This window comes from Balaenoptera acutorostrata, chromosome 5 (genome assembly GCF_949987535.1).
Source record: "Balaenoptera acutorostrata chromosome 5, mBalAcu1.1, whole genome shotgun sequence".
In the NCBI taxonomy this organism is placed as follows: Eukaryota; Metazoa; Chordata; class Mammalia; order Artiodactyla; family Balaenopteridae; genus Balaenoptera; species Balaenoptera acutorostrata.
The window spans coordinates 6583623-6594951 of NC_080068.1; positions in this window are offsets into that span (position 1 = coordinate 6583623).

The window sequence follows — 11329 nt, forward strand, 5'->3', positions numbered from 1 at the left end:
CAATATATGCAAACCAATCAATGTGATACAAAACATCAGTAAAAGAGAAGAAAAAAATCACATCATTATCTCAAGAGATGCAAAAAAATCATTTGATAAAATTCAATATCCATTCATGTTAAAAACTCTCACCAAAGTGGGAATAGATGAAACATATCTCAACTTAATAAAAGCTATTTGTGACAAAACCACAACCAACATAATACTCAATGGGGAAAAGCTGAAAGCCTTCGCACTAAAATCTAGAACAAGACAAGAATGCCCACTCTCAAGACTTCTAGTCAACATAGTATTGGAAGTCCTAGCCACAGCAATCAGACAAGGAAAAGAAATAAAACATATCCAAATTGGAAAGGAAGAGGTAAAACTGTAATCATATGCAGATAACATGATACTGTATATAGAAAACCCTACAGACTCCACCTAAAAACTACTAATAAACAAATTCAGCAAGGTAGCAGTATACAAGTTTAGCATACAGAAATCTCTTCATTTCTTTACACTAACAATGAAATATCAGAAAGGGAAAGTAAAAAAAAAAAAAAAAATCCCTTTTAAAATGACATCAAAAAAATAAAATACTTCGGAATAAACCTGACCAAGGAGGTAAAAGACTTATATGCTGAGAACTATAAAACATTGATAAAGGAAATTGAAGATGATTCAAAGAAATGGAAATATATCCTATGTTCTTTGTTTAGGAGAATTAATAGTGTTAAAATGGCCATAGTACCTCAAAGCAATCTACAGATTTATTGCAATCCCTATCAAATTACTGATGACATTTTTCACAGAACTAGGACAAATAATCCTAAGATTTATATGGAACCATAAAAGACCCAGAATTGCCAAAGAAATCCTGAGGAAAAAGAACAAAGCTGTAGTCATAACCCTCCCAGACTTCAGACAATGCTAGAAAGCTAATCAGAACAGCATGGTATTGGCACAGAAACAGACATACGGATCAGTGGAGCAAAATAGAGAGTCCAGAAATAAACGCGCACACCTGCAGTCAATCTTCTATAAAGGAGGCAAAAATATACAATGCAGGAAAGACAGTCTCTTCAGCAAGTGGTGTTGAGAAAGCTGGACAGCCATTTGTAAATCAAGTTAGAACACTCCCTCACACCATACACAAAAAAAAATGAACTCAAAATAGCTTAAAGACAAATATAAGACATGACTCCATAAAACTTCTAGAAGAGAACATAGGCAAAACATTCTCTGGCATATATTGTAGCAATGTTTTCTTAGGTTAGTCTCCCAAGGCAAAAGAAATAAAAGCCAAAATAAACAAATGGGACCTAATCAAACTCATAAGCTTCTGCATAGCAAAGGAAACCATCAACAAAACAAAAAGACAATCTATAGAATGGGAGAAAGTATTGCAGATGATGCTGCAGACAAGGGCTTAATTTCCAAAATATACAAACATCTCATGCAGTTCAGTATGAAAAAGAAAGAAAAAATTGCAGAAGACCCAAACAGACATTTCTCCAAAGAAGACATGTAGATAGCCAATAGGCACATGAAAAGATGCTCAATATTGCTAATTATTAGAGAAATGAAAATCAAAACTACAATGAGGTATCACCTCATACCAGTCAGAATGGCTGTCTACAAATAATAAATGCTGGAGAGGGTGTGGTGAAAAGGGAACCCTCCTACACTGTGGGAATGTAAATTGGTACAACCACTATGGAGAACAGTATGGAGGTATATATATACACTTCTGTGTTGTGTGTGAGGTTATCCTATTTTAGCTAAGGATATATAGGCATGTGTACACCCAGCTGTCATCCATTTTTTTATCTCTAGTCAATGCAGTAAAACAGTGCATTAGAGAACATTGCTGCAGTGTTCCTAATACAGCTGTTTTCTGAATGTTTTCCCATTTAATAGACTACAACCAGGGCATCCTGAAAACACAGAATACCTACTGGGGAGTAAAAGAAATGATCAGATAAGTAATTTATCTTGAACAAGTTACTTAAGTTTCTGATCCTACTTCCCCAACTGTAAAGTAGTAATAACACCTACTGTTGCTGTGGGGATCAAACAACAGAGTAATTGGTATGGATTGGCTGTATAATAGCTATTAACCCCCTCTCCCAGTAATAAGGCCTTACTGATTTGTATATATGTAAATATTCAATAAAAGCATGAAGGTTTTCTTCAACTACAAAATGGAGATTTAATTACACATACCACAAAGGGCTAATATGAAGATTTAAAGAAATAATTTAGGTGAGTCACTTAGAATAGTGCTGGTACAGTATAAACATACAATGAAAGGTAGCTTTATTTCATGACACCAATTTTACAAAAAGTTTTGTTTGCAAAAATATAACTTCATATGTATATGGTTACTTAAGTAAAAAATATAATACAAAATGCAACATATAAACAAAAGTTATATATTACATATACTATGAGGATGTTAAGAAATGAAGAGCCATAAATCACTTTATGAAACAGAACATTACAAAACTTTTTAAGTCCCCTGTGTCCATTTCATTTACTGCAATCCTAATCCTTCTCCACCAGTAACCAGTGTCCAAAATTTTGTGTTAATTATTCTTTTACTTTTCTTTAAAGATTTACCACATAGTTAGACATACTAAAACAATATATTGCTTAGTTTAACATGTTTGTTAACCTTTATATAAAGGGAGTCATATTATTAGGTATTCTTTTGTGACTTGGTTTTACCAGCCATCATTTTTTCTGAGCCATGAACGTGGGAGCATATATGAAGATATTCCTTTTCTGTGCTTTGAGTTACATCATGATAAGAATATAAAACTATGTATCCACTCTATTTTGGTTGATACTAGAGTTGTCTCCAGTTTTGTATTATTTCTAACAATTCTACTATGAATTTTCCAGTTCACATCTCTTGGTGCATACATGCAGTAGTTTTTATAGGTCAGGGCTGGCAAATTTTCTATAAAGGGACAGAAAATAAATAGCTTAGGCTTTGTGGGCCATGTGCTCTCTGCTGCAACTAGTCACCTCTGCCATGGGAGGACAAAACAACCCTAAACAACATGTAAATGAATGGGCATGGCTGTGTCATAATAAAATGTTATTTATGCAAAGTGGCAGATGGACTTGGCTGGAAGGACCCCTGCTCTAGTGTGTGAGAGGTGGGTTGAAATTGTTGATTTAGGGTGTATGTGTATCTGCATTTTACTGATGAAGGACAACTTCTTTTACAAATTATTTCTACCAATTTACGGCCTCACCAACAGCATGAGAGAGATCTCGTATTATTGCATTGTCACCAATACTTTTATTGTTTAATAAATACTTTAATTTTATTTTTTATTTAAAATTAATTAAAATAATTTTTCTAATCAAGTGGGTTTGAAATTGTTACACTGTGGTTTTATTTGTATACTTGTGATTATTAATTAGGTCAGCCATATTTCCATATGTTGATTTGCTTTTATAATCCCTCTTCTATAGAAAGTTTATCCATGTTATTTGACTATTTTTCAGCAGGAGTGTTTTTTCTTATCCATGCACAGGATTACATATTAAAGATACTACTTCATTATTGATCAACTCTGCTACAAATTTCTTCTTCATGTTTGTGGCTTGTGTTTTCACTGTTTATGGATTCCCTTAATAAACACAATTCTTTAATTTTAATGTGGGTAAGTTTATCAATTTTCCCCATATGGTTGCGGGTTTGTGTGTGCACACCATGTTTAAGAGAACGTCTCTACTCAAGTTAATTAGATATATCTTTTATATTTTCTTCTAAATTGATGGGCATTTTTGTGTAAGGCTTAAAGGAATTTAATTATTCATTATGCATGACCAGTATCCAAGGACTACCTAATAAGTTCACCATTTTTCCTTTGAGCTACAGTATCACATCAGATTTCTATATATGTGTGCATATCTTTATAAACTTTGTATTGCACTTAATTAGCCTTTACTCCACAGACTGGATCTTAATTTTTTTTTTCTTTTTTTTTTTTTTAATTTTTATTTATTTATTTATGGCTGTGTTGGGTCTTCGTTTCTGTGCTAGGGCTTTCTCTAGTTGCGGCAAGCGGGGGCCACTCTTCATCGTGGTGCGCGGGCCTCTCACTATCGCGGCCTCTCTTGTTGCGGAGCACAGGCTCCAGACGCGCAAGCTCAGTAATTGTGGCTCACGGGGCCCAGCTGCTCCGCGGCATGTGGGATCCTCCCAGACCAGGGCTCGAACCCGCGTCCCCTGCATTGGCAGGCAGATTCTCAACCACTGCGCCACCAGGGAAGCCCCCTTAATATTTTAATTACTACTCATTTATAATACACTTTGAAATCCATTAAGATATTATTATCCATTCTTGTTTTTCTTTAAAATTATATTATCTATTCCTTGGCCCTTATACTTTTATATTAACTATATAATCATCTCTTCAAATTTTATGAAATAACTGTGGGAGTCATGTGGAATTGTGCTCAGTCTAGCGTAATTTAAAGTAGGACTAGTTTAAAGGTAACTCATATCTTTTGATGTTGTCTTCCCATGCATCCATTAAAAAATAAAATTTTGACAGGTTTTAAAGGAATCAGTTAGGTGTCTGGGGTGAAGAGGGGACCAGCTTAGAACTCCTGCAATATTACAGATCAAAGTGTATGGTGGTGGAGGAGGGAACCTCCCCCAAGATGTCAATGTCCTGACCCTTGAAACCTGTGTATGTGTTACCTTACAGGGCCAAGGGACTCTGCAAATGAAATTAGAGATCTTGACATGAGTAAAATATACAGGATTATCCAGGTGGGCTCAAGGTAATTATGCGTTCTTATAAGAGAGAGGCAGGAGTGTCATAATGAGAGAAGGAAATGTGACAATAAAAGCAAAGTCAGAAAGAAAAATACTTGAAGATGCTATAATGCTGACTTTGAAAATGGAAGAAGGGTCCATAATCCAAGGAATATAGGTAACCTCTAAAAGCTGAAAAGGACAAGGAAAATGATTCTCCCTTAGAATTTCTAGAATGAATTCAGTCCTTCCAGCACTTTGATTTTAGGACTTTTGAACTGCAGGACTATCAGACAGTAAACTTGTGTTGTTTCAAGCTGACAGGTTTATGGTATTTATGACAATGGCAATAGAAAACTAATTCAAGGTGGATGGCAAGTTGGATTAGGAAATCAGCAGTGCAAGCAGTGAGAACCAGTGAATTCATCATAGAACTTGAAGTGAGAATCAAATATGATTTGTTGGTTGATTCTGTAAATTATGAGAGTCAAAGAAAACTCTAGCACCTGAGCAACTGGAAAATTAAAACTATTTTCTGATATATAATTGATCTGGAAAGAAAGAGTAGAGATGGGAAAATGAGTTTAAGTCACTTTAAAGTTGAAGTGCCTATTAGGCATCCAAATGGAAAATTGGACCTTACACATGGATTCAGGGAAGAGGGCTAAAATGAGGATACATATCTGGAAATTCCCAATATCCACAGTCTCTAAAGATGAATTAAATCATCCACTGAGTGGATAAAAAAATAGAATGGGCCATGGACTGGGTACAAGAGAGTTCAAAGATCAGGAACATAATAGAGAAAAATCCTCCCTTTGAGCAGGAGAAAAACAGAGGGTTAAGTCCTGAAAGTCAAGTGAAGAATAGGAAAGGAGTGATTAACTATATCCTATGGTGCCAAGTCAGGAAAGAGGAAAAGATAATAGCACCTAATGAAACTTAAAATCTTTTGCACAGCAAAAGAAACCATACGCAAGATGAAAAGACAACCATCAGAATGGGAGAAAATATTTGCAAATGAAGCAACTGACAAAGGATTAATCTCCAAAATTTACAAGCAGCTCAATATCAAAAAACAAACAACCCAATCCAAAAATGGGCAGAAGACCTAAATAGACATTTCTGCAAAGAAGATATACAGATTGCCAACAAACATATGAAAGAATGCTCAACATCACTAGTCATTAGAAAAATGCAAATCAAAACTACAATGAGGTATCACCTCACACCAGTCAGAACGGCCATCATCAAAACATCTACAAACAATAAATGCTGGAGAGGGTGTGGAGAAAAGGGAACCCTTTTGCACTGTTGTTGGGAATGTAAAGTGATACAGCCACTATGGAGAACAGTATGGAGGTTCCTTAAAAAACTAAAAATAGAACTACCATACGACCCAGCAATCCCACTACTGGGCATATACCCTGAGAAAACCATAATTCAAGAAGAGTCATGTACCACAATGTTCATTGCAGCTCTGTTTACAATAGCCAGGACATGGAAGCAACCTAAGTGTCCATCATCGGATGAATGGATAAAGAAGATGTGGCACATATATACAATGGAATATTACTCAGCCATAAAAAGAAATGAAATGGAGGTATTTGTAATGAGGTGGATGGAGTTAGAGTCTGTCATACAGAGTGAAGTAAGTCAGAAAGAGAAAAACAAATACTGCATGCTAACACATATATATGGAATCTAAAAAAAAAAAAAAAAAGATTCTGAAGAATCTAGGGGCAGGACAGGAATAAAGACGCAGACATAGAGAATGGACTTGAGGACACGGGGAGGGGGAAGGGTAAGCTGGGACAAAGTGAGAGAGTGACATGGGCATATATACACTACCAAATGTAAAATATAGCTAGTGGGAAGCAGCCGCATAGCACAGGGAGATCAGCTCGGTGCTTTGTGACCACCTGGAGGGGTGGGATAGGGAGGGTGGGAGGGAGATGCAAGAGGGAGGAGATATGGGGATATAGGTATATGTGTAGCTGATTCACTTTTTTATACAGCAGAAACTAACACACCATTGTAAAGCAATTATACTCCAATAAAGATGTTAAAAAAATAAAAAAGATAATGGCAACAACAGCTGTGTAAGTTGAGTCATGGGAATAAACACCTAAATAGACTGAAATAAGAGAACACTGGATAATATAAATTGATAGTGAGTATTGGCAACTTTTTGTGAAGCTTTCTGAAAGACAAAAGAAAGAAACAGGGTAGCTGAACTGCAAGGCAGGTTTTCTTTTTTATCTTAAGTTGAGTTCTACTACATAATAATTTCATGCTAAAAAGAGTGATTTAGTAGAAAATTGTTGGAGATGATCTTGGACAGAAGATGGGACAGGGCTTCATCAGAATGTGGAGAAGTCAGGCTTATATAGGGGGAAGGCAGTACATAAGTGCTCAGATTTGGTGCTAAAAGCCTATGGATGTCCTCTAACTGATTTATTTCTTCTTCAGTTTTATTGAGCTATAATCAACATATAACATTATATTAGTTTAAGGTATACAACATAATGATTTGACATATGCATATATTGCAAAACAATTACCAGTAAAAACTATAGTTAACATTCATCACCAGACACAGCTACATTTTTCCCTGTGTTAAGAACTTTTAAGATTTACTGTCCTAGTAACTTCCAAATTGTATAGTGCTGTATTGCTAACCGTACTCATTATGTTGCTTGTCGCATCCCCAGGTCTTATTTACCTTACAACTGGAAGTCTGTAGCTTTTGACCTCCTTATCCAAGTCCTCCGCCACCCACCCCCCGCCTCTGACAACCACCAATGTTTTCTCTGTTTCTATGAGTTGGTGTTTTTAGTTTGGTTTGATTTCTTCTATTTTGTAAGTGAGATAGGCAGCACGACGAACAGGTGAATCAGGATCAAGTACTGGATGCCTGAACAAAACAGAAGAATTAGAACAGTGATGTGCCCTGGGTAGACCTGGATGAAGACATGACTGGGATTCTGCCAGGTTAACATGACAGAGAGAGAAGAAGTCATGAGTACTGTGGGTTCATGGAAAAGTTCACAAAATGGAGTGATAATATGTATGGCCAAAAGCATCTAATCTCAATAATGAAGGAAACTGAGGACATGAGGATGTGGAGATACAGCAGAAGAGCAGTAAGGTCCATGAACTGGAGTTCCTAGGTGGATAAATAATTGTTGGGAGTTGGGTTAATAGGAGTTATGCGTTGGAGAAATGAGAGGGGACTGCTAGATGGAGAGTCACTAACTTGTAGACTGCATTGTGGAGGAGGTGCAATTGTTGGTACTGATGATGGTTAGGTGTGACCTTATGTATAGGCGGCTGAGGTAGTGGGAGGATGGCACTGAAGGAGAGGAACTGAACAACCAACAAATTAGTTTATTTTCTGGATAGTGAATCCCTTAAGCATTATGACAGCAGAGATCTGAGGTCAGCAGCAACATGAATGGACCTAGAGACTGTCATACTGAGTGAAGTAAGTCAGACATAGAAGGACAAATATTGCATGATATTGCTTCTATGCGGAATCTAAAAAAAAAAAAAAAGGTACAAATGAACTTATCTACAAAATAGAAACAGACTCACAGACTTCAAGAACGAACTTATGGTTACCAGGGAGGAAGGGTAGGGCTGAGGGAGAGATTGGGAGTTTGGGGTTGACAGGTACACACTGTTATGTATAAAATAGATAACCAACAAGGACCTACTGTATAGCACAGGGAACTCTGCTCAATATTTTGTAATAACCTAAATGGGAAAAGAAATTGAAAAAGAATAGAAAAAATAAATAAAATTTTTAAAAAATCATACTTGAGGAAAAAAATATACTCTACAGGATTAAAAAATAAATAAATTGTGGTATGATTGATATATTAATTTTAGCTGAACAACATAGTGATTTGATATTTTTTAAAAAAAGATCTAGGTCAAAGCCTCAAAGACTAGTATATTTTCAAGAGAAGAACTGGAAAAAGACTGGAATTATCAAAGTGAAGGCAAAAGAGACCTTCCACCTCCAGTCGTGTATGGGGGGCAGTGCCTTTTGCGTGAGCCTCAGAGGGAGCAGTGCCTCCGGAGTGGAACAGTTCTCACAAGAAAGCGAGCAGAACTTCAGGAAAGATGTGAGTGACAGAGGGAGTGCGCCACTAGAGGGCTTGAGGTCCAGAGTACACAGTGAAAGCTTTAGTGAGCGGTGAAACACAGGGTTGGGCTGGAGAACACAAAGAACTGCAAGGGGATCAGTGTCCTGATGGAAAGAGGGCCTGAGAGACTTGGCTTGCTGCGGTGACCTAGATAAATAGGGGTGAAACGCATAGTGGGACTCTCTTAAGCAGATTAGAGTGACAATATTCCAAAAAATTAAATTGCTGTTATGAAGAATGTGAAAATATGTCAGTGTTGGAAGAAAATTTATTTGCATTGAAATTACAAATTATATACAAATGGCCATGAATAACTAATGCTGTTAATTAATTCTAAATTGAAAAATAATGTATGCAAGCTTTATTAAAAGAATTACAACAGCCTAAAGGTTTCCAACTAAGAATTAAAATTTACTACGTCCAACTGTATCTAAAGATCCAGATTAGAAGGCCAATAACCTTAATAACTCTTTACTATGAAATTCTTAAACTCACTTAAAACCAGACTGTATTGTCTAAGTAACATGCTATTAAGTGACTTCCTGAATATGCTCAATGGAATTATTAACTGATATAGTATTTCGAGCTTTGGTGATAATTTTTATTTATTGTTAGAATCAAGGATTTTTCAATGTTTCGGCTCATTTTCTTCAGTTACAATAACACCTTAATATTTAATGAATATTTGAGATTCTAGTCTAGACTAAGAAGAGAGCTCATAATGGGAACTGAGTCACCAGTACAAAAAGCAATGTAACAATAATAACAGTAAAAATGCTAATATCTCAAAGAATGTGTTCTATGTGGGATCCTCTCTGGAACTTAACACAAAAGAGATGCCATCGAATTGTTAGTATATGGCAGACACACCATTCTGACAGAAAGAAGCGGCTGCTTGTTCCCTCATGAAAGCATTACACTGAGTGCAGACCATGAGCCCTTTGCCTGCTTACTTCTTACAAGTTCACTTTCTACTGGATTTCTAAGCACAGTATGAAAATTCTACCCTAAATAGTTTCCAAAATTCTGAGGAATTCTCTGTTTCATCATTTTGTTTCAAAGTATTTTGTGAAAGAAGTATTGACACAGAATACTGTCAAAAGTGAAAAGTGGTTTCTAAAAGGGGTGTATACTTAACCTGAGGATGGAGGCAACCTCAGTTACTCTGAATATATTTGAACAGGAAAAGTCAAGCTCTGATGGTCCCCTTTTACACTTTGAGCATTTGTCTGTAAAACCTGCCAGCACTTCCAAAATCGATGCCACTGCTGCCCACATCCATGTCTCTCCATTGGGTATAATTACAATAGGGAGGTGCTTTCAATTAACTGTCAACCAACATGTGACCAAGGGAACTTAAACTAATAGAAGATTCATTATTTAATTGTCTCAGGAGCTATTTGTATCCTCAGAGGGAAATTAAAGACAAGACAAAACAAAACACCAGACAAAACAACAAGAACAACAAACTACCTCCATACTTTCAAAATACAAAGGGATAAACCTTTAAGTACAGAATTTTCAAAATTGTGATGAGAACTACCTAATATACTATTATGGTACTAAGTAAGGTGCTTCTTGACTTTCTGAATCTTTGTGTCTTCATGATGATGAACTCACCTAAAACATCCGCTCTCATTTACATATCATTTAAGTGATGGCTTCTTTTTATTCTAGAAACTTGAATCCTGTATATAGATCTGTCTAGGCATGTTAATTTACTGAGCTCAGGGAATTTTCTCACTTAAAAGCTCTCACTAGATGACACTGTTTTACCACCTAGAATTGTTTCCAACTGGCTGTATACCAGACTGCCAAAGCTTTTCCTTCCTTTCTAATAGAAGAGTTGTATATTAAAAAAATTTACTCTTCATAGGTTTCAGACTGTGCCAATCTTAAATGAAAAGTGTTAAGTCTTTTACAACTTGAGAGAAAATCTTTTTGGATATATTTTTTTGTTTGCTTGTGAGACATGAAAAGTTTTGTGCCTGCTCTCATGTTCTTAAAATTAATAGTCTAAACAATACTTAGTAATAATTGCTAACACATCACCAATTATTATGCACCATGTACTGTCCTAAGTACTTTACATACATTAAATAATGTAATCCTCACAAGAAAAGTTTAAAAAGGTAATCCAACATCAGACATCTATTATGTGACAAAGTCTAATTAAGGAGTCTACGTTTTAAACCAGAAGTGTCTGTTACCTGTCATATTCAATAACTACTTGTAGATCAAGATAACTGATTCCAAATGGATTTTCTCCCAACACAAGTATTAAAGTTCAGTGAACCAATTTCTCTACTTTGGTTTTAGCATCAGAAACAAGTTTAAAATCAAATCCCACATCAGTGGCATGTATGTTTTGAAGGGGGGTCAGACTGCCTAGATTCAAATCCCAGCTCTC